Source organism: Zea mays, chromosome 6 (assembly GCF_902167145.1).
Source record: "Zea mays cultivar B73 chromosome 6, Zm-B73-REFERENCE-NAM-5.0, whole genome shotgun sequence".
In the NCBI taxonomy this organism is placed as follows: Eukaryota; Viridiplantae; Streptophyta; class Magnoliopsida; order Poales; family Poaceae; genus Zea; species Zea mays.
The window spans coordinates 157,905,280-157,919,112 of record NC_050101.1 but is presented as its reverse complement, the minus strand read 5'-3'; the positions used below and the strand labels follow the sequence as shown (position 1 = coordinate 157,919,112).

Below are 13,833 nucleotides of genomic sequence, written 5' to 3'. Positions count from 1 at the left end.
GGGGATATGATCCCCGATCTCTGGGGCCTATCGGTCAGCGAGCACACTGGGAAAAGGTCTACCAATTGGAGCTCGCTGGTGAGTCGAATAAAATAGGTAACGTCTATCCTGGAAGAACCTGTCCCTGGACAAACCACACAACACCGAGCTCGAGGTCGAGCGTGGCGGAATCAGATAGGGGGTCGGGCGTGCCGAAGGAAAACCACTCGAGTGGATCCCGCGTCTGGCCCGAGACCGACCTGTCATAAATGATCGGCCGCATTAACTGCACCTAGCGCCGAGCCACACCAGAGGGACCGGTCTGCCTTCCACTCCTAACCTACGAACCCCCAGACTTCAGAGCACTCATGGCCTATGAGCCCCTTGTACTATGGTGCATTTATGGCCCGCGTGTCCCCCTGCCAGCGGCGCATTCATAACCTATCGGGACTAGGACTGAGTGCACAGGCCGCTGGCAGGGTGCAACACGCTGAGTCGCACTGAGCCCCAGGCTACTAAAGCCATGGGTTGGCATAGCTAGAATGATGGTGCTCAGTAGGGGCGAAGCCAGGATCCGAAGACTGAGGGGGCAGGCTTAGCCTACAAGCGACCAAACCAGCAAGGACACAATATTAAAATAGCAAGGGAACCAACCACAATGCATATATTGATATATAATCTTCATTACAAAAACAGTATAATAAAACATCATCTATTTTGTCAAACAAAATAAAATTATATCTCAATTATTTTGAATTTAGCTCTATGTGTATTAGCTAGATCATAGGCCTTGGTAATATCATCAGAACAAATCATTGCCGCTAATTCCCTTTCAATATAAACGACCAGATAATCCCGTAAATAGGCATCTCCCATTTTGCTTCGAAGACGTGTCTTCACAAATTTCATAGCTGAAAAGGCTCTCTCTATGGTCGCAGTTGACATAGGGAGAGTCAAGAGTAATCTCAATAATTTATCTACCATCGGATAAGAAGAATCTTTACCTAGCTTAACTAATCCACTTATTAAATTAGCCAAAGATGATAAACCCTTTAGTTCTGGATGGTTGCAAACATCAAGTTGAAAATGTGGAAATTGGCACTCTGATTGCCACTACACCAAAATAAGAAACTTCCGAGAGGCAAATAACTTTCTACGGTTTCTTTTCAAAACCGTAGGAAATTACTAATTTCCGAGCGGCAACTAGTGCCTCTCGGAAGTTAAGTTAACTTCCGACGGTTGGTCTATCGCCTCTCAGAAGTTTAGATAACTTCCGAGAGGCCGTCGGAAGTTAAGTTAACTTCCGACGGTTGGTCTATCGCCTCTCGGAAGTTACCTATGCAGGCGTTGACCGATCCGGGTATGCCTTAACTTTCGATGGTTTTGCACTGTGCCTCTCGGAAGTTAGCAATTTTAGGCTAACGGCGCGCGCCCGTCTCTGTCCGTCTCACATTTTGCAGCGCCCGCTCGCCGTCTCCGCGCGCCACCGCCGCCTGCTCGCCCGCGTGCGCCACCGCCGCCGCCTGCCGTCTCCGCGCGCCACCGCCGCCTGCTACGCCGTCTCCGCGCCACCGCCGCCTGCTACGCCGTCTCCGCGCGCCACCGCCGCCTGCTCGCCCCCGCGCGCCACCGCCGCCTGCTCGCTGAAACGCGCCGCCGCCGCCTGCCGTCTCCGCGCGCCACCGCCGCCTGCTACGCCGTCTCCGCGCGCCACCGCCGCCTGCTCGCCCGCCTGCTCGCCGGAACGCGCCGCCGCGCTCGCCCGACCTACCCTCCGCGCGTTCCGGCGCCTCCACCACCGCCTGCTCGCTAAACCGCCGCCCGCTCGCAGTGCGCCCGCCTGCTCTCCGCGCGCCCGCCTGCTCGGCCGGCGCCCGCTCGCTCCACCGGCGCCTGCTCGTCCGCCGGCGTGCCCGTCTGCTCGGCCGCCTCCCCGCCGCCGGGTGCTCAGCCGCCCCACATCCCGTCGTCTCCGTTCCGCCCCGCCCGCTACTCGCCCGGCCCGGCTCCGCCAGTCACAGTCGTCGCTTCAGGTAACTACTTCCGATTATTTATATTATATTTTTTATATTAAATATGCTAACTTCCGAGAGTTAACTGTTTTTAAACCATAGAAAGTTATGTTAATACGGTTAATTAACTTAATAAGCTAGGTGGTGCATGTAATTGAATTATGTTAGTCTCTTGTTTGTTGTGTGTTAGTAATATTTTTGCAAATTCCGGATAGGCACGAGTCACATGATATATACACATATGACTCGTATTGGTCCGAAATTGTCCCTTTTTGGACAGCCTGTTAGTGGATGATAGAGCTATGGATTTATGACGATGACGGGTCCGAACGAGATTTCGGTGACATAACCCTGTTGTTCTCTATTGCACCATTTATGGGCATGTAAATGGAGAACAACGGGGTTATGCTGCTGAAATTTCGTTCGGACTCGTTGCTCGTCATAAATCATTGCTCTATCGGTCACTCATGGGTGGGTTTAGGAACTATCTTTTTCTATAGATGTAGTGACACGATCGATATGTGTTTAGTACCGGAAAAAATTTATGAATCATGTGTTCTACTATTTTAGAATCAAATATGGTGGGCGAGGACCGTCGATGGATGTATGAAGGTTGGCGTATGAATGATCCCTCAGCAGATTGGATAAGAAAGACAGAGGATTTTATTGATCGTGCTTTTGCTATATCAAGAACCGGCACGGATGTGCGTTGTCCATGTAGTATGTGTCGGATTTGTAGATGTCAAGACAAGAGAACTCTGTCGGGGCACCTTTGCAAATATGGCTACATGCCTAACTATGAAGTATGGGTGTATCACGGCGAGGACTTTCCCCGTGAAAATTTGCCGGAAGCCAACAACACTGACGACGTGGAGTACGATAGAATGGACGAGATGCTTGAAGATTTAAGGGAGGATCCTGATTTGGTGTTTCCACCAAATCATGAGGAGCCGCCTCCTCCAGAGGTTAAAAAGTTCTTCGACCTCCTTAAGGCTGCAGAAGAGCCATTGCACGAACACACAACAGTTTCAGTCCTCGCTTTCGTGACTCGACTTATGGCTATCAAGTCGAAGTTCGTGTTCTCGAACAATTGTTACAACGAGCTCTTGAACTTAATCAGTGAAGTGTTTCCACCAAATCACAAGATGCCGAAAGACGTGTATCAGTGCAGGAAACTGCTCTCAGGTCTAGGTATGGACTATCAGAAAATTGATGTCTGTCCAGATAAGTGTATGTTGTTCTGGAAGGATCATGAGAATGATAGTAAGTGTCTAAAGTGTGGCAAGTCGAGATATGTAGAGGTAAAAAACGATGATGGTGAAATGGTCATATCAACTGTAGCCCAAAAGCAACTTCGTTATATGCCTCTTGCGCCTCGTGTTAAGCGTTTGTTTCTTTCGAGGAACACAGCTAGGCACATGAGATGACATAAAGAACGTGAACGAGGGGACACTCATGTGATGACGCACCCGTCTGACAGTGATGGGTGTAAGGCTCTAGATGACTTTGATCCAGAATTTGCTAGTGAAGCGAGAAATATTCGAATTGGGTTGGCGACAGATGGTTTCACACCTTTCAATACGAACGCAGCATCATATTCTTGTTGGCCTGTTTTTGTTATTCCATACAACCTTCCACCTCATCTGTGCATGAAATATGATTACATGTTTCTTTCCCTAATTATTCCTGGTCCAGACCATCCTGGGAAAGGGCTGAATGTGATGATGCAACCCTTGATCGATGATCTCAAAAAGTTATGGAAAGGAGTCGAAGCATACGATTGCTACAAAAACGAGAAATTCACACTTCGAGTTGCATATTTGTGGTCCATTCATGATTTCATGGCATACAGTTTATTTGCTGGATGGAGCTGCCATGGAACTCTAACATGTCCAATATGTGGTAAGGATACAGATTGTTTCCGCCTTGAGTTTGGAGGGAAGATCTGTTACTTTGACTGCCACAGATGCTTCTTGCCCCAAAAACACCTGTATAGGTTCGAGGTTAACACCTTTAAGAAGGGCACTATCGTGACAAAGGGACCGCCCAGGCGTCTTAGCGGAATAGAGATTGAGGCTATGCTTAATAATTTGAAAGAGAATGAAAGTGGTGATGGATACATAGGTTTTGGAACCGAGCATAACTGGACACATAAATGTGGTTTATGGGAACTACCTTATGTTAAGGCATTGATTCTGATGCATAACATTGACGTCATGCATCAGGAACATAATGTTGGTGAAAGCATTCTAAGTACCTGCATGAATCTAGGTGACAAAACAAAAGACAATATAAAGGCTAGAAAGGACTTAGCAAAACTTTGTAACCGACCAACCCAGGAACTCGACGAAAATGGAAAAAAGCCACGTGCTCAATTTTGTCTAAAACCTAAACAGAAGAAAGAAGTAATGGAATGGTTGAAAAATTTGAAATTCCCAGATGGTTATGCGGCCGGGTTTAGGAGAGCTGTGAACTTAAAGACAAATAAAATAACTGGATTGAAGAGCCATGATTATCATATAATGATGGAAAGGCTCCTCCCTGTAATGTTCCGAGGGTACTTGAAAGTCAGTATCTGGCAGGCTTTAGCTGAGTTAAGCTACTTTTATAGGCAACTTTGTGCTAAAGAAATAAACAAAGATGTGATGGAGAAGTTGGAGACAGAAATTCCTGTCCTTATATGCAAGTTGGAAAAAATATTCCCCCCAGGATTCTTCAATCCAATGCAACATCTACTTGTCCACCTTCCATATGAAGCTAAGGTTGGTGGTCCTGTGCAATACAGGTGGATGTACCATATTGAAAGGGCATTAAAGAAGCTTAGTTCAATGGTTGGTAACAAAGGAAGAGTTGAAGGGTGTATAGCTGAAGAATTCAAATATAAAGAGGTAGCAGCCTTCACGAGTGTATACTTTGCAGCCTTCCGGGTTTAGGATGAGCCTGAAGATGAGGAAGAGATAGAGGAGTGGAGACAAGTGGAAGATGAGGAAGAGACAGGGTGGGGTGAATGGCCCAATGATGGAGGGTCGGGAGTTGGGGGAGCTAGTGGGTCAAGGGAAGGAGAAGCTGGTGTTTCAGGTGGAGGTTCTGGAAGCGGGGGAGTTGGAGGGTCTTCACGGGTCCGGAAGCTGCGGAAGACTAGTTGGGTCCCCCCTCCTAAAGAACCAGTTAACAAGGTTGAGATAATCCCGAGTGGAGATGGGTAAGAGCATATTTGCTTTGTTCTTATGTCTTACACATTGATGATAAATATTTTTTTTTGAATTTGACAATTGTGCTTGTGTTGTTAGGGCTTGGCTGGATAGTAGTTTCACCGGCAAAGATCGTGTAAGGCAAGTAAATAAAGTGTTGGGCAATATCTGTCGTATGAGATGGCCTGGATTGGTGATTGAGAATGGTATTGAGGTCCCTGTCACAAGATGGGATCAATACGGCCTTGCGGTTAACGCGCAACATGGGAATGCGCAAGGTGCAGTTTGGCACGACTTCTGTGTATGTTTATCTATCTTCTTGCGAAGTTATCAGCTCAATGATTGATTCATATTATGGATTCTTGACTATGTTTCTTTTTCAGAAATATTATAAGTTGCCTGATGGAGATACTCATACCGAGCATGCACACTCCGTGTTCCATAAGAACGCGACAGATGTTGTTGCGGATATGATGTACTATGTTCGAATCCAGGTGATTAATCAAGCTATGTTGAGTAGTGAAGGACGACGAGCAACCAGTAAGAGCGAGGCGTCACAATATGGACTTTCTATGACTGAGCAAGATTTTCTTCAGGTAATCGATGTTTTTGCTTATGTTGGAAAAAATTGATGTTTTTGCATATGATGTACTGTGTTCCTTGTATATGTTGCAGTTACTTATAAATGAATTGTGTTTCCATAGCATTCGATTCCATGGATAGCCGCCAATGATGCTGCTTGGCGTGCCTTATGCCGTTATTGGGCTTCGGATAATTTCAAGGCAAAGTCTATACGACAAAGTTCCAACCGTGGAACCGAGTCGTATCACAAGTATGGAGGTGATGATCACTTTCGTTTGGCAAAACGAATGGTAAGTACAGGAAACTAGCAGTGGTGTAGTTTTGTTGATTGTATATGACTTGATGTCATTTCTGATTATAATGTTTGTCAAATGTACGTACAGTAAGCTAGCAGTGGTGTAGTGCCCAGTGATGTTCAAATATACCTGAGGGGGCACAGAGGACCTGATCCTGCAAATCCAGATGTGTTGTGTAGCCAAAAGGCAACAGATCGTCTGGTGAGTGTTTTGAAATGCTTGGTAGATTTTGTTCATATGAATTTATGTATGTGCCCAGTGATGTAAGATTGCATTGTTCTTTTGTATGGAGGCTGCATATGTTGAGGCGATGTCTAGTCAGCACGGATCGGACTATGATTGGAGGACCGCACCTATTGATCCTCAGGCTGTGTATGCAAGTGGTGGAAAACCCCATGGAAGGTGTGGACTCTACATACCTTATCTTATTTCATCGGTTTAAGTACAATAGATTATTTTTGAATCTGTCGTGATGTTACTTGTTTGAAGGTACTCGATTTTCGATAACGTCATCGACTCGAGCCAGGTGACGGTTCAGAGGGGAGGTTCGTCGAGGTCTGCTGCTCGTAGCTCCCGTCGCTCTACTCAGGATACTGCAGAAGTTGAGCAACTACGAGAAGAGCTTAGGCAACATCAGGAGCGGCAAAGGGTTCAGGAGGAATACTTGAGGCAGCATGCTGCTCAACAAGAATACTATGCTACTCAGTTTCAACAACAACAAGCACTGATACAAGTAAGTTCAAAAAGATCATTCATTTTAAGTTATGTATTGATTTAAAACACTGACATTAATGTGTTCGGAAATTTGGTAGCAACTAGCACAAGCCCAAGGGATACAATTTCCGATGGCCCCCCCACCTCCACCTTCCATACATTTTCCTTGGCCTTCACCTCCACCTCCACCTACCGAACATCAGGTATGCAAATTTATCATAATTTACTTGTTACATTACGATGTAACTCCGTGAATGTCATTTGTATAGGTATATGAGACTCCTCCAGCTACCTTGCCGGCGCAGCAACAAGATGATGGGTTAGACTTTGTCAATACGCTCTTCGCGAGTGGAGGTAGCGAGCATCACTCTTCGATATTTCCTGATGTTGATCGACAGTAGTGGGCTTTCATTCGATGTGTTTTGTGAGACTTCAAACTTGTGTCTTGTGAGACTTGTGAATTCTTATGTCGAGGTGGATTTGACTTGTGAGACTTGTGTCTTGTGAATTCTTATGTATGTTAGATGTTATATGTGATATGTTGTGTATTGTGGCTGTTATATATATATTTGTGGCTGTTATATATATTTGTTATGTATGCAATGTGTTGAATTGCCAAAAACAAATTGTATATTAAGTGCTGGTCATATTAACTTTCGAGAGGCGTGAAAAACTCTCGGAAGTTAATGGTTAACTTCCGAGAGGCCGTCGAAAGTTATTCCGCGGACGGCGTTAGTCCGTGCTGGACGGCGTCAGCAATTAACTTCCGAGAGGCGGACGCCCCCTCGAAAGTTAATTATTAACTTCCGAGCGGCGGACGGCCCTCTCAGAAGTTTCTTTAACTTCCGAGAGTCCGTCGGAAGTTAGCCTAACTTCCGACTAATTTGTTCCGACGGGCTAACTTCCGACGGTTTCGGCTAACTTCCGACGGTTTAAATAACTTCCGAGAGTTTTGCGCTAACTTCCTACGGTGTAGGCCCTCGGAAGTTAGGTATTTTGGTGTAGTGTGCATTCTTTCTTGATTTGAGAAATCTACAGGATAATACTTTTCCACTAGAGAGCATATCTTTTCTATGTCAAAAGAGTCAAGTATTGGATTCAAGGAAGCACAAAGTGATAAAAGGTCTGTCGCTTGGCCACCAAATCAATCTTCTATCTCATTCAGTTGTTGATCAATTGCGACATTAAGCACATCAAATTTATAATGATGGAAAAATGTGGTGTTATCATTCTTATTTCGAGATTTGGTCACATCAACAAACCTACAAATGTGATAAAATGCAAATAAGATCAATTCATATGATATGAATAATAATTGTGCAATAATTTAGCCAAAGGAAGCATACTTGTGATTCGGATCCAAAATATCGATGTCATTCTTTTCACAAAAGTAATTGACCTCCTGAAGAAGAGGATCCCAACCATCGTTTCGCAAGTTACCAAGTAAGACTTTAGTATTGGAAACTGAATCTAGTGCATTTAAAATATCAATTGACTTCTTTTGGAGTGTTTGACATAGCACATCAGTAATCTTCATAATCTTTTTCCATCATGAGCAAAATAAACACAAAATCAAATTTGACAATAATTTGTAGTGCACCTGCAGCATCACCACGATAATACTTTGAAACTGAACGATCATTTGCAATACTACGTAGGACTCAAATTGTGGCGCTAAACATCTTCTTTAAGCTTTGGATTGACTTGTAATGGGAACTCCATCTAGTGTCCCCTGGCCTCTGTAGAGAGCTCATCTGATTTGCACCTTGTCCAGTGTCAAGCTCTCCCAATTCAATTTCACGAGCTATTTCTTCAGCTTGTGCAGCTAGTAACTCATCATTGCGCTTAGTAGATGAACCAACAACATTTATGATGAAAGTTGCATGCTGAAAGAAGTTGTGTACCTCTTGCACTTCCCTTGATGCTGCCACTAGAGCCAATTGCAGTTGATGAGCCATGCAATGAATGTAATATGCATATGGACACTCGTTTAGAATTAGAGCCTTCAATCCATTCCATTCCCCTCTCATATTACTTGCACCATCATAACCTTGGCCTCTGATGTCTTCTATATACTCAAGCTATTAGCAGTTAAGACAGCACAAATTGAGTTCTTAAGAGTCAATGCAGTAGTATCCTTCACATGAACGAGGTCAAGAAAACGTTCCTTGATAAGTCCTTCTTTGTTGACAAAACGGATGACTATTGCCATTTGCTCCTTTTTAGATTCATCTCGAGCTTCATCAACCATGATGCAAAACTTGCTAGTGCCAATTTCTTCTCTTATTAATTTTTGCACTTTCCGTGCAACAATGCTTAGAATTTCCTTCTGGACATCAGATGAAGTGTATTTGGCATTTCTTGGGCATTTTCTAACACAACTCCTTTCATCTCCTTATTATATGAAGCCAAAAAGCTTGACCATTTCAAGAAAATTGCCTTGATTTAATGAATTCTGAGATTCATCATGGCCTCTAAATGGACAACCTTGAAATGTTAGCCACCTACATAGCATGCAAGGTTGTAAGATATTAAATTATCAAGATGATGATGATGATAATAATGTATAAACATCATACAAAAACAAACTGATTTTTACCTAATGGAATTGATGGTAGACGTAAGCCTTAGTCTTGCTTCTGCAACTAATTTCTCATTTTCTTTAACCATCACCTTGTCAATATGAGCCATACTGTTTTTCAGATTATTGAAACAGCCAACAGAATAGTTATGGGCAGAACCAAAATTTCCCATGTGTTTTAGAAAAGCACATTCCTTTCCTTCATTAACCTTTTTCTAATTGTTAAACCCCTTGACTGTGAATGTATCTGATCCATACTTTCCAATTGGTTTCTTTGAAAAAACAAAACATGGGAGACAATAAGCACGATCTGTATGAGGTGAATACTCTAGCCAACTAAATTGTTTAAACCAATTGCTCTAGAACCGACTAGCATGAGATGCATCATTCAATGGGTACTCATCTAATATAACTTGATATGGGCCCTCCGACATATAAAATCTCCGAGCTTCATCTTGTTGATCAAAAGGTAGCCTCAAAATTTGAACACGTTTACCTGGGTCTCTCTCAAATGTCGTGGCTAAAGTCTCTTGTTGATTTAGCTCAGCTGCCTCAGTATGCAAATTAACTGGATCAGAATCTTGCACATTGGTTAGGTTAGGATTTTCGACAGGAGTAGCTCTAGGATTATCACGTTGGAAAAAGCAATCAATTGTCTTGAGTTTTCTCTTCATCTTGGCTGAAATTAAGTAGATACAAAATTACATAATAACAATGCCCCAAATAAACACAATTGACGGCTGATAATTATCTAATTCATTCTTTTACCTAGGCACCTAGCTAGCTTCTAAAAAATCAAAATCAAAGACCAGACAAACCTGAAACCTTACGTCCTTACCTATTGGTTATTGGCTTGTTGCGCTCCCTACCCGACTACCCCTGTGGCCATGCGTGCTCGCTGTTGCCGGCCAGAGTGTCAGGTGCCCAGCCGCACAGCCCAGGTGCGACAGCCAGGTGCCCAGGTGCTCGCTGCCAGAGAAGTATAAGTGAAAGACGATGCGGCGTTCGGCCATCCAGGTGCTCGCTGCCAGAGAAGTATAAGTGAAAGACGATGCGGCGTCCGGCACGATGCGGCTTCCGGCCATCGTGTGTTGATGGAAAAAATTAAGGGTTTCAGACTACCAAATAATAAACTGGCAGCAAGATAATGGGCTATAAGATACAATATTGGTATGACCTGGTTGGGCCGTTGGGGGTGCCAGGCCCACCCTGGCCCTCCTGGTGGCTTCGCCACGGGTGCTCGGGCCCCATGCTGCCCGCGTGTCCGCAATAAATAATACGAAACAGCCAGGCAACCACATGCACACATGGCTTTACCCTATGGTAGAACGCTCATTTTTACCATCACCCGACGACCCCTTCCTGAGGAAGACACCATGGGCCGACCCCCACCTCCTTAGCCTATAAAAGGAGGAGGACAGGCCCCGGACAGAAGGGGTTCTTTTTCCCCGGAGTGCTCTCGACCTCAAGGATAGATCCTAACGAGACGATGCCCAGATGTCCGACGAACAGGAGGATCGGAGGACCCGGAGGCTGGAGCCCCGACACCAAGCCGAGACTTAGCTAGGACTCCACGTTGTAACCACCTCTACCATGAATAAAATACTTGGGAGTCTCTCCTCTCTCTCTCTTGCCTGCTTGTAACCCCTACTACGAGCTTTGATGATCAATGGTGTCGTAGCGCACGCCGCCAATGGCTGGATGTAGGGACGTTATGCTCGAACTAGCAGAAATCTTGATCCCATTGCACACACCGTCCAGAGCTCGGAACACGCGTAAAAAAATTTACTTGTCAGAGCGAGAATCGAAACACCGACAAGTCCGCTCCTAGAACTAGGAGCAAGGAGGAGAAACCAAGAAAAGGAAGAGAAAGCGAAGAGGGAGGTGAACTAGTTGCTTCAACTTTTTGATAAGTTGTAAGACACCAAAATGCTATTTTTAGGATTAAGTAAAATTCTCTAAAAGATTTAAAATTTAAAGAGTTTTTATAATAAAGTTAAAATAAACTATTTTCCTAAAATTTAAATAAATGTTAAATATAAAAATTTGGCAATGTGCTTGAATTATTTTCTTAAATAATTATTATGGTAAAACATCTTACATGAATTATTCCTACTGAGTTATATGTATTGTTTGAACCATTTGCTTAAATAGATAAATTAATTAATAAGAAAATGCTTTGCATCCATGTTGAATTTTTGTTTGTTGCAATTTATGTTTAAAAAAGAAAATTTAACTTAGCTCTAAATTAGACTTAAATTTTAAATAGAAAGTTGAAATTAGAAGTTCTAAATTAGACTTGAATTTTAAATTTAAAATAGAAAGTAGAAATTAAAAATAAAATATAAGCTAATATAATGTATTGATGTATGTTTGGTTGGTTTGTTTGTACGCTTCCCTTTAGGTAAAGTCGATACAAATTAGTAAATTGCAATAAAATATTTAAGAAAATGCTCCTTTCAACTCACGTGTAACACCCAAAAATTTAATTTAAAATTTAAATAAAAATATATTCTAAGATTTATTTAAATTGGAGGTCTAATGTGATTAGTACTCTAAGCATATAAATATGACAATAATATTTTTGGAATAAGAGAGATAAGTTAGAGTTCCAAACATGTATGATTGGATTCAAACAGATGAGTACCAGATTAGATCTGGCATGTAATCGTCCATCTTCCTGTCTATATAAATACACACCATCCTAACACCTCAAGCCATCAACCATAAACTCATCTCCTCTATAACAATGCCCCACTATACAAACCACAGTATGCCGCCGCCAGCTAAGCTCATAGCCATAAGCCGCAACGACCATCTCGTTAAAGTTTAAATTCCTCCCCAACTCTAGCGATAACCCCTGCAAGAAATTTCTCCATGTCCGTTCATCTTCAGGGGCAACCTAGAACATCGTCGTGATTGGCTCAGTGAGAGCTTCGTCACCGCACTTTCGGTTCGTCGATCGGATCTCTGGTTCATCGTCAGTCTATGAAAAAAACAGAGATGTCCAGCAGCAGCACGAGATCGAAGGGCTAGGTTGAAAGGTAAGTTGGTGGTAGGTTAGATATCTTTCCCTCGTGATAAGCTTGGGGCATTCCGAATGATAGATTAACTACCACCATAAACCTTTTTACATACAAGACTGCCATGCAACACAGATTTTATAGTAGGTGCAATCTTGATAAGTTGGCAATAGCTGGATCATGCCTTTGTAAACAAACCTTTATCACCTTTAACAAATCGATCTAACCAATCAGATCGCATAATGTCACCTATTTCCATACAGTCCTACTAATTTATTAAAAATACGATATCTTATGGATGAAATAATTTGTTTAAATTTGTTCAAATTACATTAAGTTCATATTAATTTTGCGTACATAGTTATAAAATTGTTTTAATCATGCCACTTAATTAATTAAATAAATATTTTTAAATTAATGTTAATTAGCTAGGCAATCTAGTTAATCTAATTTATAGTTCTAACCTATGATTTTTATAAATAATTATTAAAGTGATTAATTTTGCGCCAAAAAATCATGTTCTATCCGTAACTCCTTCGTTTTAACATCGATTTTAGTGGTTCTCGAACCCACGATTTCGTAGCGTCGCATAGAATATTATTGTGTGGTTTGTTTACATCTTTGGTGTAATGTTATTTTTATTCATTATTTGCCTATATGTATATATTTACGATAGAAGCAAAGAACCTAAAGCCCAACTTTGGAGAGATATCTAAGCCTCAGGTTATCGCAAGTAAAAGGTAATTTGTGTCTTTGATCACATTTTTTATCTAAGAATGTTTGTTTCTGATAATCACCATGGCATGGTTAGGTTAAATTGATGGGGCATAATAGATTACCTAGTTTGTTCACCCTACACCTTGCATACAAATGAATTATTGGGTAGTCTTGCTATAGCTTTATCTGGTTGAGGGATCAATATTATATATGTTCATGATCATGCTTTATTACTATTGTTGGCTTTATTATTATGCATGGTAAGATCATTTTGTTAATTGGAACATAGAGCGACCACCCGAGACAACAGTGCTACCACAAGGGTGGAATGGGACGCCCTTGGCCAATTAATTAGGAAAGCATGGTGTGGGAAGCTATCGGTATAAGGAGGTTCTCAGTTCGATCATGTTGTGATGGTTTTTCGGACGAGGGATTCCTATATCGCCCCCTTCTGTTGGAAACTGTAGCGGGTTCTCTCATGCTAGTGAAACTTTGTAAAAGTTTCGCAGTGGATCCCTAGCCATTCACCTTGGAAGTGTCTAAGGGTCTAGCTAACCCAGGTTAAAAGGGAAACACGTTTTTGTGGGTAAAGATATGCAACCTCTGTAGAGTGTAAAACTGATATATCAGTCGTGCTCACAGTCAAGAGCGGCTCAGACCTTCACATGAGTAATTTATGGAATTAAACTTTACCTGTCATTTGCTGCATCGTGGGATTTATTATTAATTGTGATCAAT

The 13,833-nt window shown here is 42.6% G+C and overlaps 2 long non-coding RNA genes across 4 annotated transcripts; both read left to right on the top strand.

Annotated features, from left to right (window-relative positions):
• Window positions 1-5,645: 5,645 nt before the first annotated feature.
• Window positions 5,646-5,974, top strand: LOC103630358 (uncharacterized). The gene is made up of 2 exons (XR_002263258.1): window positions 5,646-5,778; window positions 5,887-5,974. It is a non-coding gene; the product is annotated as an uncharacterized lncRNA (long non-coding RNA).
• A 403-nt stretch (window positions 5,975-6,377) lies between these two features.
• On the top strand, window positions 6,378-7,282 carry LOC103630359 (uncharacterized). 3 transcript variants are annotated; one of them, XR_002263256.1, is made up of 3 exons: window positions 6,378-6,462; window positions 6,550-6,977; window positions 7,044-7,282. It is a non-coding gene; the product is annotated as an uncharacterized lncRNA (long non-coding RNA). The 3 variants fall into 3 exon arrangements; XR_002263257.3 differs by lacking the exon at window positions 6,378-6,462 and having other exon boundaries at window positions 6,465-6,793; window positions 6,873-6,977; XR_002748553.2 differs by lacking the exon at window positions 6,378-6,462 and having other exon boundaries at window positions 6,483-6,977.
• Window positions 7,283-13,833: the final 6,551 nt, after the last annotated feature.